This window comes from Corvus brachyrhynchos, unplaced genomic scaffold (genome assembly GCF_000691975.1).
Source record: "Corvus brachyrhynchos isolate BGI_N302 unplaced genomic scaffold, ASM69197v1 scaffold115, whole genome shotgun sequence".
NCBI classification, from domain to species: Eukaryota; Metazoa; Chordata; class Aves; order Passeriformes; family Corvidae; genus Corvus; species Corvus brachyrhynchos.
In genome coordinates, this window is record NW_008239553.1 from 5361363 (window position 1) to 5372716 (window position 11354).

The following is an 11354-nucleotide window of genomic DNA, read 5'->3' on the forward strand; positions in this document are numbered from 1 at the left end:
AAATCTATAGCTCTGCGTGTGCATTCTAGTGGGGAATATTCCATCTGCCCCAGTAACCTCTCTTAATAGTCCCCACTGGCTTCAGGGGAGGCTGGCAGTGTTCACTGAGCACGGCTCTTGTCTGATGTGATTGCCCTACAAATGGGAGGCGAGTGGAGAAGCAACGGGGAGTCCCTAATTACTTCCACAGAATATAAATCCATGATGGTTTTGACAGCTTCTGGAGCTGAGGGCAGTATCCCACTGCCTGGCACACCTCACGTCAGAGAGCAGCTGGCTGTAGTCCCACCTTCATCAACAGCACCATCAACACCCCAGGAGGAAAGGGCAAAGCAGGAACATGTGAACAGCGTGACACTTGATGCAGAAATTGCCTATTAGCTACAGCAGTTCTGACCTTATGGATCCCAAGGCTCTGACACTACCTGAATTGCAGTGAATAGCTATGCCTCTCCTACTTGGCCTGTGATTTGTGCTCAGTACCTAATGCTCCTGTGAAAAGCATGGCCTTACCTGTGTTGAGAGGATGTCTTGTTATTGTACTATCACCCTAGAATGTGAAGATGTTGGTCACCCATTCGTGAGGACTCAGCCTCATTAAAGTGGTGGATAAAATTAATCTCCAGGACAAATCCTGGAAAATGGCATGTCATAAGTCTGTACTCCTCTTCCTCCTCCACAACTGCCCTTTATAGTCATCCTGCTAAAGGAAGCGAGCTTTAATGAACATGCCTGATTGATGAGGAAACCTATTGTGAACAGAAAAATAACATTTCCTCCTGCCTACTCTGGGAGCTGTTCCATCTTCCTCAGGTACACTGACATATTCCAGTGTAAATATACAGGTAGCAATAAATTGCTTTGCTGTAGTTTTATCTTGAGTTCCAGCAATATGTTATGACAAAGCATTTGTATCACCTAATGGTGTATGCAAGGCATCATTGAGGCAGAACTGCAGTGTTATACAATCATAGAATGGTTTGGGTTGGAAGGGGCATTAAAGATCATCTTGTTCCCACCCTGCTGCCATGGGAAGGGATGCCACCCACTAGACCAGGTTGCTCAAAGCCCCATCCCACCTGGTGTTGAACACTTCAGTACGTGCAGCAACAGTTGCTGTATATAATATCCCAGTATCTATCACAGAATCATAGAATTGTTTAAGACGGACAACACTTTTAAAATCATCAGGTCCAAACAAGGCAGTGGAATTGGATTGGTACCTCCTGTTTGGAGGGCACTTCAGAACTGCTGTCTCTAGCAACAGCAGTTTCCAGGTGAGAGAATTAGTGGTTGCTGGAATATGAGATCAGGGTGCTATGGGACGAGGGTCTTGCTACTGTTCTGAGAAAATTATTTTAGTGACATTTACTCTCCAGATACTAACAAGAATGCTCATGTCATCCATTTATGTAACTGGTTTGTTGGCTTTTTTCCTGTAACAAAAGATTATTGCTAAATTCACTGACCAAAATTAAACTAAACTACTGAATCCATGTAGCTTCTTGAATATGTATATAAATCTCATTCAGAATCATGCAGTTTGGGCACATCTCTAATGTAGTGGAGTTACTTTAGTCTCACTGAAATGCAGCTTCCTTTGAGCAAATCACAGTAGACTGGCAAAGCAGTGTTAAATGACACCCTGGCAGGAAGTAAAGAGGATAATATTTCACTGAAGGAAAATTGCAGGAAGTCAGTAGAATGTCTGTTATCTTAGCTGGAGCTGGCATTTGGCCTGGTTCTAAAGATAACACCTTTTTTTACCTCCAAGACTTGTCACTTGCTGCTTTATGACCAAGTATCTTGATTTATGTCTCACTCAGAACACCTCCAGCTGCAGAGCATCACCAGTGCCTGGGGGTGACTCCAGGCTTCTCCACAGCATACAGAAAGTTGAATTTTTCAGTCCGCAAGATGAGGGACTGGTGCAAGTCTGCTGTTTCCACAGGCAAGAGAAGAGTAGCAGGAAGGGGTGCAACCGTAATCGCAGGCTGAAGAGGCGAGCACAAGGGAATTGGGATTGCTACAACCACTACTGCCAGACACCTGGGAGAGATCAGGTAGGTGACTGCTGCATCTGTTCTGAATAACTCTGACTTCTGTCTGAGCAGCCACAGCCACAGCCAGCCTGCCTTTGCAGAGCTCCCACAGAGACTAAGCAGGCAGCACAGTTTCCCTGAGCACATTGCTGTCCCAGGCGACTCTCTGTTTCCGTATTTCCCTGACTGGAATCACACTGAAGTTGTGAATTCTCATCTGGCGTAAAAGAAGAAAATCACATCTGACTCATAGCAGTTGTTGAGATCGAGATCTGGATTTATTTTCCAAGGCTGAGGCAGTGCTAGAAGCTCCTTGATTTCGAGGATCTAATGGGACTGCTATCCCCAAAAAACAAGTACAAAACATGCACGATGATCAGTTGGATGCTTCTGATCATTTTTAGCAAGTATAGTAAATAGTTAATTTTCTAAATTGTCGATTATGGAAGGAGGTGTATTTTGTGAAATGCACACAGCCTGTCATGCTGAGCACTAAACAAATACCACTCTTGCTTCATAAATGGTTGATGGGGTTACCTGGAAAAGTTACTTGTCAAGGGACATGCATTTATTCTACAGATTGGAAAGTAAAAAGGTTTTATCTCCAGGTGATGTTCTTGTAAATCAATTTATGACCAAGTCCCTGCTGACTTTGACAGGCTGTACAACTTCTCCTGGTGGCTGAGGGAAGTTGCCTCATTTCTACCACAAAAATCTCTACTGACCTTGACAGCAACTGACCTTGGATGACTGATAACAAAGAGTTTAGGACTAGATGTTTTGCTGTTTGTGTATTTTTTGTTCACACTCTTCTTCTGAACTCTTTTCCTAGTTTCCTTGAACTTCTCTCTCTCTGTGTTGCCAAAACATCATGTGTGTATCTGGGAGGCTTTCCAGCTTTCAACTGCAGAAGTGGGTCAGTCCTCATCCGTGCACATTTACAGTCTTTAGCAGATGCCCCGGTGCTCAGCACAGCCCTAGGAGAACTTAAGCAGTGCTGTCATAGCCTGTTGCTCCCAGAGGTTCACAGGATTGCCAGCCAGCATTAACTCTTACATTTGTTCTCTCTGTCTGTCTACAGAAAGAGATCTTGTAATGATTGCCCAGCTAAGGATGAATTATTAATTTGAGATGGTGAAGGAGATCTGTGTCAGAGCCCAGCTTTGGATGGGTGACTTGCACAGAGCTTAAAAGCATCTCTAGCTCATCCCCCTGCCTCATTCCGCATTCTGTGCCACTTCTCTCACTGCCTCAGGGTAGAATGTTTCAGAAAGTTGGAGTGGGAATATTTTTATTCATCCTGTTACATGAAGTTAATCTCGTGTAGCAAAGCAGCTGTGTAATGTTTTGTATTAAATCTCATGTCTTCCCTTGGGTATGATTAAAATTCAGGTGAAGGGTTTTTTTAATTTTATTTTATTTCCCCCCTCCCAGGGCTCTCAAGGGGCCATTAGGCTTCATTCTTAATAGCTTGCTATCCCCTTGCCTCTGCTCGTCCTGCTGCACACACAACTGCACTTGTCTGACTGATGAAGGGTGAAGGCTCTTTAGTGACTCGTGCACATGCTGCACATTAGTGAAGACATTTCTAGCTCAGGTGAAGGGATGGATGCTCCCTGGCACACTGAATAAAGTCTTGGTTGGCAAATTCTCTATTTGCTTGATTATAGCCCTGGAACACAGCAAATCCCAGTTGGAAGGAGACCAGCTGCTCTACCAATACCCTGGGCTTCCCAAAACTATTGCTATATTTCAGTGGCTGTTTCCAAGAAAGGCAGAGTTTCCATTCTCTTCCTTTCTAACATGTCGTTGCTCTTGCTTGCAACAGAGGGATTTGCCCCCATTTGTCAGTTGAAAGAGAAAAACCTCTTCTCTGACCCCCGTTTCTCTACTCACTCTCTGCTTTGTGTCTTTATCTGTAGAACCAAAATGAGATTGCCCTGAAGACAACACAGAGACCTGATAGTGAGGGAGGGAGGGATTGATTATCACAGGAATACACAGGGGAAAATAAAGAATTAAAGTGCTTCAGAGAACACAACAGGGCTAGAGATAGTGAGAGAAAAGGAGCCTAGAGAAGTGGAGATGAAAGCGGGAGAGTGAGATGTACTGGAAAGGAGGAAGAGAGAAATGTATGGACTGGGTGGTACACTGCACAGAAGGAGCTAACTCGAGGGCTTGCACCACTTCTTCCCCTCTGCACCTCTTCTAGAGCAACCAAAACCATCTTAAAAGCAGTGCAGCAGAAGTGGTTTGGGCAAATTCCTGTTTCCCTCTAAATCCCCTAATCTTGACTCTGCTGCACATTTCAGGAAAATCCGGTTAACAATTTCTTCTTAAAGTCTTTAACTTTCACAGCCACTTCTGCAATTTGGTATCACAGCCAGGAGGACAGAAAGTGCCATAACATGGCATGAAAAGTTCTACAGAGGGGCTGGTTACAACAAGAGGGAAGAGCAAGAAGCTTTAGAGCCTTTGCCAGGCTTTTCACAACTCTCAGGTTTCAGGGGCTTGGTGGATTCAACCTTCTAGTGGACTGTAAGTCTACAGGACTAGTCTTGGGATCTTTCAAACAGAATCTGGGTTCTGGGTCCTTCACTGAGGGTAGCTCAGAATACAGGAATCAAGAAGATGGTTCTTTCCTCTTGCTTTGTAAGCTTTTGTGATGTACGTACAGTAAGTTAAATGCAGTAGGTGGCTACAGGCTACTTAGCTAAGAGAATGTGTCCTTGGCATTGTTTCATTGAAATCAGTCCAGTAAAAACCAGGGGTGAAATTGGCTCCAACATTTAATAAATCCACAGTTTATCTCTTCCTGATAGGAAACAGCAGCTAATAACTCACAATGTTGTTTAAAACATTCATAGCAGGAATCAGTCAGATAAGTGACTCACATAGTTCAAGCCTGTGTCCCATGATGGTGTACAAAAATCCGTATTTTTAAGATGCAAAATAACATTATTTGTATAGCAGTTGTTCTAACTAATGAGTGTCCAACCAGTGAAAGGATTTTCATCTTCAGATGAAGAAAACTCACATTTGAAGTAACTGAGAGAGGTGTAATAATATTTTGATCACAGGTTAGGAGTCCAAAATTCTAATAAATCTGGTCCTACTGCCCACTTGGCGAAATCACTGCATATTCCTGGCATTCATTTGCTCTCACTTGTAAAAACGGGAGGCTGATTAATTAGTGCCTGGCGAAGGGTTCACAAGGACCATTAATTTTATGACTACATTTTTAAAAATCACTGATCTTGCCCTAGTGTCCAGTCAGCCTCAATCCCACTCTAGAGCACTCAGGAATTTCCCAGCTCCCATACCCTGCATGGCTGCTCTGTTCACTTACCAGCTCCCTTTCGCTGACAGAAGAGCAGGGCTGCCCTACGCACAAACGCACAAAAGGACTCTTGAGATGGAGGGAAAAAGAAGAAAAACTTGTGCAGCTTTGTTTCTGCCCTCACTGTGTACATGCCTGGAAGGGGTGTGACAAGTGAAAAGAGGTCTGCAAAGAAGTACTGTCTTTTATTATAGAAAGTAGCATATCTGAGAAAAACAACAGAAGCTTCAGAAAACAAAAGAAAGCTACGTAGTTTTTAACAGCTATCCCAATGAGGCTATAGTAGCTTCACCATCCAATCATTGCTTTGTGGACTTGTTAGGATGTATCTTCTCCATTTGTTGCTAGAGATCAGTTTAGATCTGAAAAGCTACATCCCACTTAAGGCACTGAATTTGATCATGAAAAATTCTGGGATCATGTGTGATGTCCAGTAACCTTCACACCATGAAAATTGACTGTCACCACTCTGAGTCATTGATGTTCTTGTTGCATTTTACAGCCTTCCTGAAATCATTTTACACAGCCATGAATATTCATCCCAATGTTTAGTCAGTGGACACTTCAATTTTCTGTTTTTAATAACATTCTATTTTGCGTGATACTGGGAAAAACATTAGGTCCTTCCATGCCCAAGGTCATTATTTCGGCAGTCTCCCAGCTAACCTGGTAGCGCCCATGTAAACTGAATTCTGCAGAAGGGGGATTAGTTTTGCTGCAGGACACCGTGCTACCTCCTTTCACTTAAGGAGGGGGATGACTGATTTGGAGTTCTGATGAGGTGCTGTTTTGTTTTTCTCCTTAACCATGTTACATGTGCTTGGATAGGACTTATTCCCCGTTCCAAGGGGAGCTACCACCACTTTTCTGGATAGGGATCCCTCTCTACCTGTAGACGTTGGAACCCTTTCCTTCAGCTGGCTCTCTGGAGGGAGTCATTTGGGGAAAAGGGAAGCAGTGAAATAGTTTGATGAATGGCATCGACTTACATCCCCCAGGAGGATTCCATATGTTTTTAGCAGATGTTCAACACGTTATGGCAACACAACTGGCTGTGTTGAAACAAATTGCAGGGTGACCATCTAACTCTTGTCAGAAGTGAAGTTTTCAACACTTCCATCTCCCCCCGGCAGTTACTTCTGTTTTCTGTAGATACCTATGAACTACATACCACATTTTTGACAGGAAAATTGTCAAGAACTTTAACTGTCCAGTAAAGTGTTATTTAATTGGAACATCTCAAGGAACAATAAACCCTGAAGCTATGTTTGTTGGTTTATCTTTTTCAGTTTTTTAAAGGAGAAAGGTGCTTTGTAAAATCTTATGAGAATAAAAATACTTTCATGATTTTAGTGTCATCTGGAGTTTTAAAAATGCCTTTGAGCCTCCTCCCTTTGTGATTGAGAAATGTAAATGGGAAAAAGAGTACAAAACATTTGAGGATAGATATTTGGATGAGTAAGGCATTTGTCTGTGATCCAGGATCTCCTAGCTCATGTCCTGGAGCTGACACAGACCTCTAGTACTTCTTCAGCATTCATTCTTCCTGCTTCAATTTCCTGTTTGTAAATGGAGATAGCTGTTCCTCTGTGTTTGTCTCTCTTGTCATATTTAAACATGTAAGGGACTGCAAAGTTCCTGGTACAACGGGGGCCTTCAGTTTGCTTTTTTTTTCTTAGAGAAAACTACTAAAGAGACTGTGAGAAACAGAGTTAGTTTCCACAAAGATTTCAAGGAGTACAGGAAAATCTCAGTTGTGCACTTCAGAGGAAATATGAATGTCGAGAATTTTCTCAAAATATATGCAGTTGGAAATCTTGATGTTTTGGTTTAATCTCCATTTTAGAAAACTTCTGAAAATAAAAAGCAAACAGGGAACAGGATATTTTCTGGTCCTTTTTTTTTTTTTTTTTCCCTAGGAATATACAGCTTTACCTGCTGTTTGCTGTGGAAATGGCTGTCACCTTAAATATGTTCATTTTGCCTTTACAGTATCCCTTCACTGCTACATATTAAAATTATTACAAAGAATTCTCTTAATTGAGATTTTTCTGGGCAGAGTCCAAGGGTTTGTTCGGTCATTGCTGCTACAGTTTTGGGTTTAGGCACTGCTGCCTGTTCCTTTGTGTAGTCTTACAACTTCAAAAACAAGGAAAGAGGGAGGTGAGCATGAAAGCATTGACGAAAATTATGTCTACCTATTTGAGTATCTCAGTGAGCATAAAGTGTTGTTCGTGGGTTGGATAAGCATAAGAAAAGCACTTCTCTTGCCCTGGAAGCCTGAGTCCAATTTTGTGGTCTGTGGGTCAGAAAGACATGGGAAGGTGATATGTGAAATGATGACAAAACATGCTTTTTCACTTCAGAAAAGCGTACATGTATGTTACCATGTGATCAAGTGAATATGAAAACAAAGCTGGGAAAAACAAATCTGTGAATGAATATTTAAAATGCAGCTTAGTTCTTCGTTGAAGAAACTAAAACAAAAAAAACATGGCAAAGGGAGGGTCTGTGATATTTTTTTTTCTCCAAAATTTTAGCTGTTGCTTGGATGAAAATGATTGGGAAATGCTGATATTGACAAAGAAACCAACTCATAAACAATTTAGCTTCAGTTTTCCCAGCTGAGCATGGGAAAGCAAAACTGGGTTGAAAAAATACACTGGCAAGGTTTTAATTATGATTTTAATAATGAAGCTTGAACAAACCTCTCGCTACCAGTGCATCAACTGCCCCCTCATGCTGTTTTCCCAAGCCTGATGGAGAGGCCCTGGGAAAGCAGTGCGATAGCAGATGAGAGAACATACTGAGCAGTGTAACTTCAGTCAGCACTGTAAGTGCTTGACATGTCAGAAAAACAAGATCTCTCTCTTTGCTGTCTTTATCTGGGAGCAGGTGATCAGGTTCAGACAGTCAGTTTGTCATCTTAAGCTCTTTGTGGCTGAGATCTTGTTTGTTTTTTGTTCTCAGAAGTGCCATTCAGTTTCATGGCAGAGTTAATAACACTGTGTGATTTCTCCTGAGCACAGATTGCTCCTGGAATGTGCTATGGTTATCTGGAAATAGACTGGTATTCAGGTTCCAGCATGCAGATGCCAGAGAGTTTCCTTCTGCCCATCTGTCTAGGCAATGAGCTGGGCTGTGTGTCAGTCCAGCTCTAGGAATCACAGCCAAGCTGGATCGGGGTTGTGTTCCTGCTTTATCTGCCTTCACAGCAAATTGAGAAAGGCATTTGTAGAAATACCAAGAGAGAATAATAGGAAAAGAAAGAGCGCAGTCTGAAGGCAAAGGAAGCGGGAGGAAAGCTGGGGAGGCCAGGGAAGGAAGGAACAGGGAAACTGTGAAGTTGAGAACTAAGATATGAAGCACAGACAAGAAATCATTCAAAAGTAATGGGTGAGCTCTGTGGCGTAAAATTTATCTATCTCAAAATCCATATAGTTACACCTAAGAGGAACCTGCCATGATTTCTCCATGGTTTCCCAAAAACTCGAGCCTATCAGAAGTGTAACAGAGAGGCTATTTGGATTGTGATATATATGATGTAATATTCAAGGGACAGACCCTTCAGACTGTGGGAGGGTTGTAGCTCTAGGCACTTCTGAAACAGGAGAAAGTGGCTTTAGTGCTTTGGGCTAAACCATGGAACTCTTTTCTTGTTCTGATTTCAATTCAATAATCTATTTATCAGAAAACAGTTCTCTCACATGTTGATCTATGGTAAAATTGGTTTTATTCAAGGTTCTTGTTATGCTTAAAGTTCACAGAGGATATACTATATTCTTTACACATAACAAAGAATGTAAACCCCAGCTTCAAATGCAAAGCTCAATTCAGTGCTGGCTGGGATTCACAAAGCAATTCCTTCATGACGGTGAAAGCACTATAAACTCGGGAAGCTAATTTTCAATAGTGGCCCCTTAAATTGCACAGTTGGGTATGTAAAAGCACTATTGTGTCTATGCTAGCATGTGGAAGATTTGGAAGCTGGGGTCACATATAGTTGACTTTTGTTCATTTACAAAACAGTTTCACAGAATCAGGACGGAAAACAGAAAACACATACAAGTCTTTGGATACATCACCCTTCACTTTTTTTCCCAAAATATCAGAATAGTGATGTCACTGGAGGGGAGAGGGGTGGCAGTTGTTGGAAAAAATGCCAAGAGTGTCCCTGATGAGGAGAGGATTTTGTCTCTAGAATCTGGGGCTGTTTAAAACAGGGGTGTTTCCATCGAGACTAAGCCCCGTCAGTTCACTGGAAACCCTCCACATGAGATCTGTGCATTAGGCTCTGAAACAAGGGTAAGTGTTGTGCAGCCAAACAGATACACACTTTCATGATTTATTCACCAGTACAGCACAATTGCCTGGTATGTAGGATCCTGCAACAGACCTGGACAGGGGTACACGTGTGAGATTGTTACAGAGGGTGCAGGGGGAGGACCAATGGACCCAGTTTGACAGGTCTGTAGAGCAAAAATGTAATCTCTGCCTGAAAGAGCTATGATCTGCTGCTTAAGGGGTATGACAAGCCAGCCCCCTGGAAAATAGCACTGAGTCCTTTGCAAAGGAATCAAATAAGGAACAAGGCTATTACCTCGTGTCAAACTGTGTCTAATAAAGAAATGGAAATCCCCTTCCCTGCCACAAAGACCAAGTAGAGCTAGGATCATGCTGTGTGACACAAATAAATGAATAGCAAAACAGAAATGGAAAAACATGGGCCAAAACATTACAAGAAAATATCAGATGCTGAAATGATTGCCTGTCTTAAGCAATAGACTATAACAAAACATATGCTTCAAATACAGTCTGGTTGTGTAATCTAGTTTTGCTATTACACAGAAATAGATTTGGGACCATAACTGTTAAATTCTGTGTGTGTCTCCCTATTTTTATATCACATTAGGAAATAAATGAAAGCCAATGCCAACAAATATCTGCACCTGGGGAGCCTTGTAACTGTTCATTACCAGATATATGAGGCATTAGCAGAGATTATACAGAGATGATGGCACATCTATCTTTCCTTTGCATTGCACTGTTAGACATTCCTGTTGTCTCTTGTTCTTCTACTAAGCTTTGATGGTCCAAATCTGCATCCCCCATCTTGCAAAGCATCATGAAATAAGCAGGACTTCTTATCAGCACCAGGACACATCTGCATACAACTTGCATGATCTGGCCCTTGCAGGATTGTTCTCTCTGTTGTTATATGAGGATGTAATGTCCAATTTACTGAAGTCCAATTTACTAATCCTGAGCTATTGGTTGTTACTGAGAATAAGTGTTACTTTTGCACTCTTTTTACTCTCTCAGTTTCTTTCATTCCAACCTGGTAAGGACTTAGTGAGTATTAGGAACAGTGAAGAGTAGTTTTCCTAGGGGATAATTGAAATCAACACCCCTGTGGATTCCCTTGTCATATGCTGTTGGGCTTGAGACACAGTTGCTCTAGGTGCAAGAGCAGTAAAAAAGATGACCTCTTCTACACAGTTATCTATTTTTGTGTAATTTGTAGCTGTCAAATGCTACTGAAACTGTTTAACTGGCTCAGAAGTTACAGGCACACACACGTAGCACAACGGCACAAGCCTTATTTCCTTAGGAAACCATGGCTTTTCCCATGTCACAAACATGGGCTCTTCCTTCAGCTTGGTATGCGTTTCGGAAAGGCTTCGCAGTCCCGCAGTGTCATCCTTTGAAGTTTCTCCAGCAGATCTTCGAAGGCATTTCAGCAGCTCTCACTGCGGTACCGGTCAACGAGTGACCTCTCTGCCACCTCCCTGGTCCCTTCATTTTGCGTCCCACGATTCCCCCGGTGCATCCCCCCGGTGCATCTGGATGTTACCGGGGACACTCTGCAGACGGGAATAGGCAGCTCTCCCTCCCACCGATGCCTGCTGCGAGCTCGGCGGGCTCAGGGCTGCTCTCAGGTCCCAGGCTAAGATGCGCCCGGGCCGCCCTTA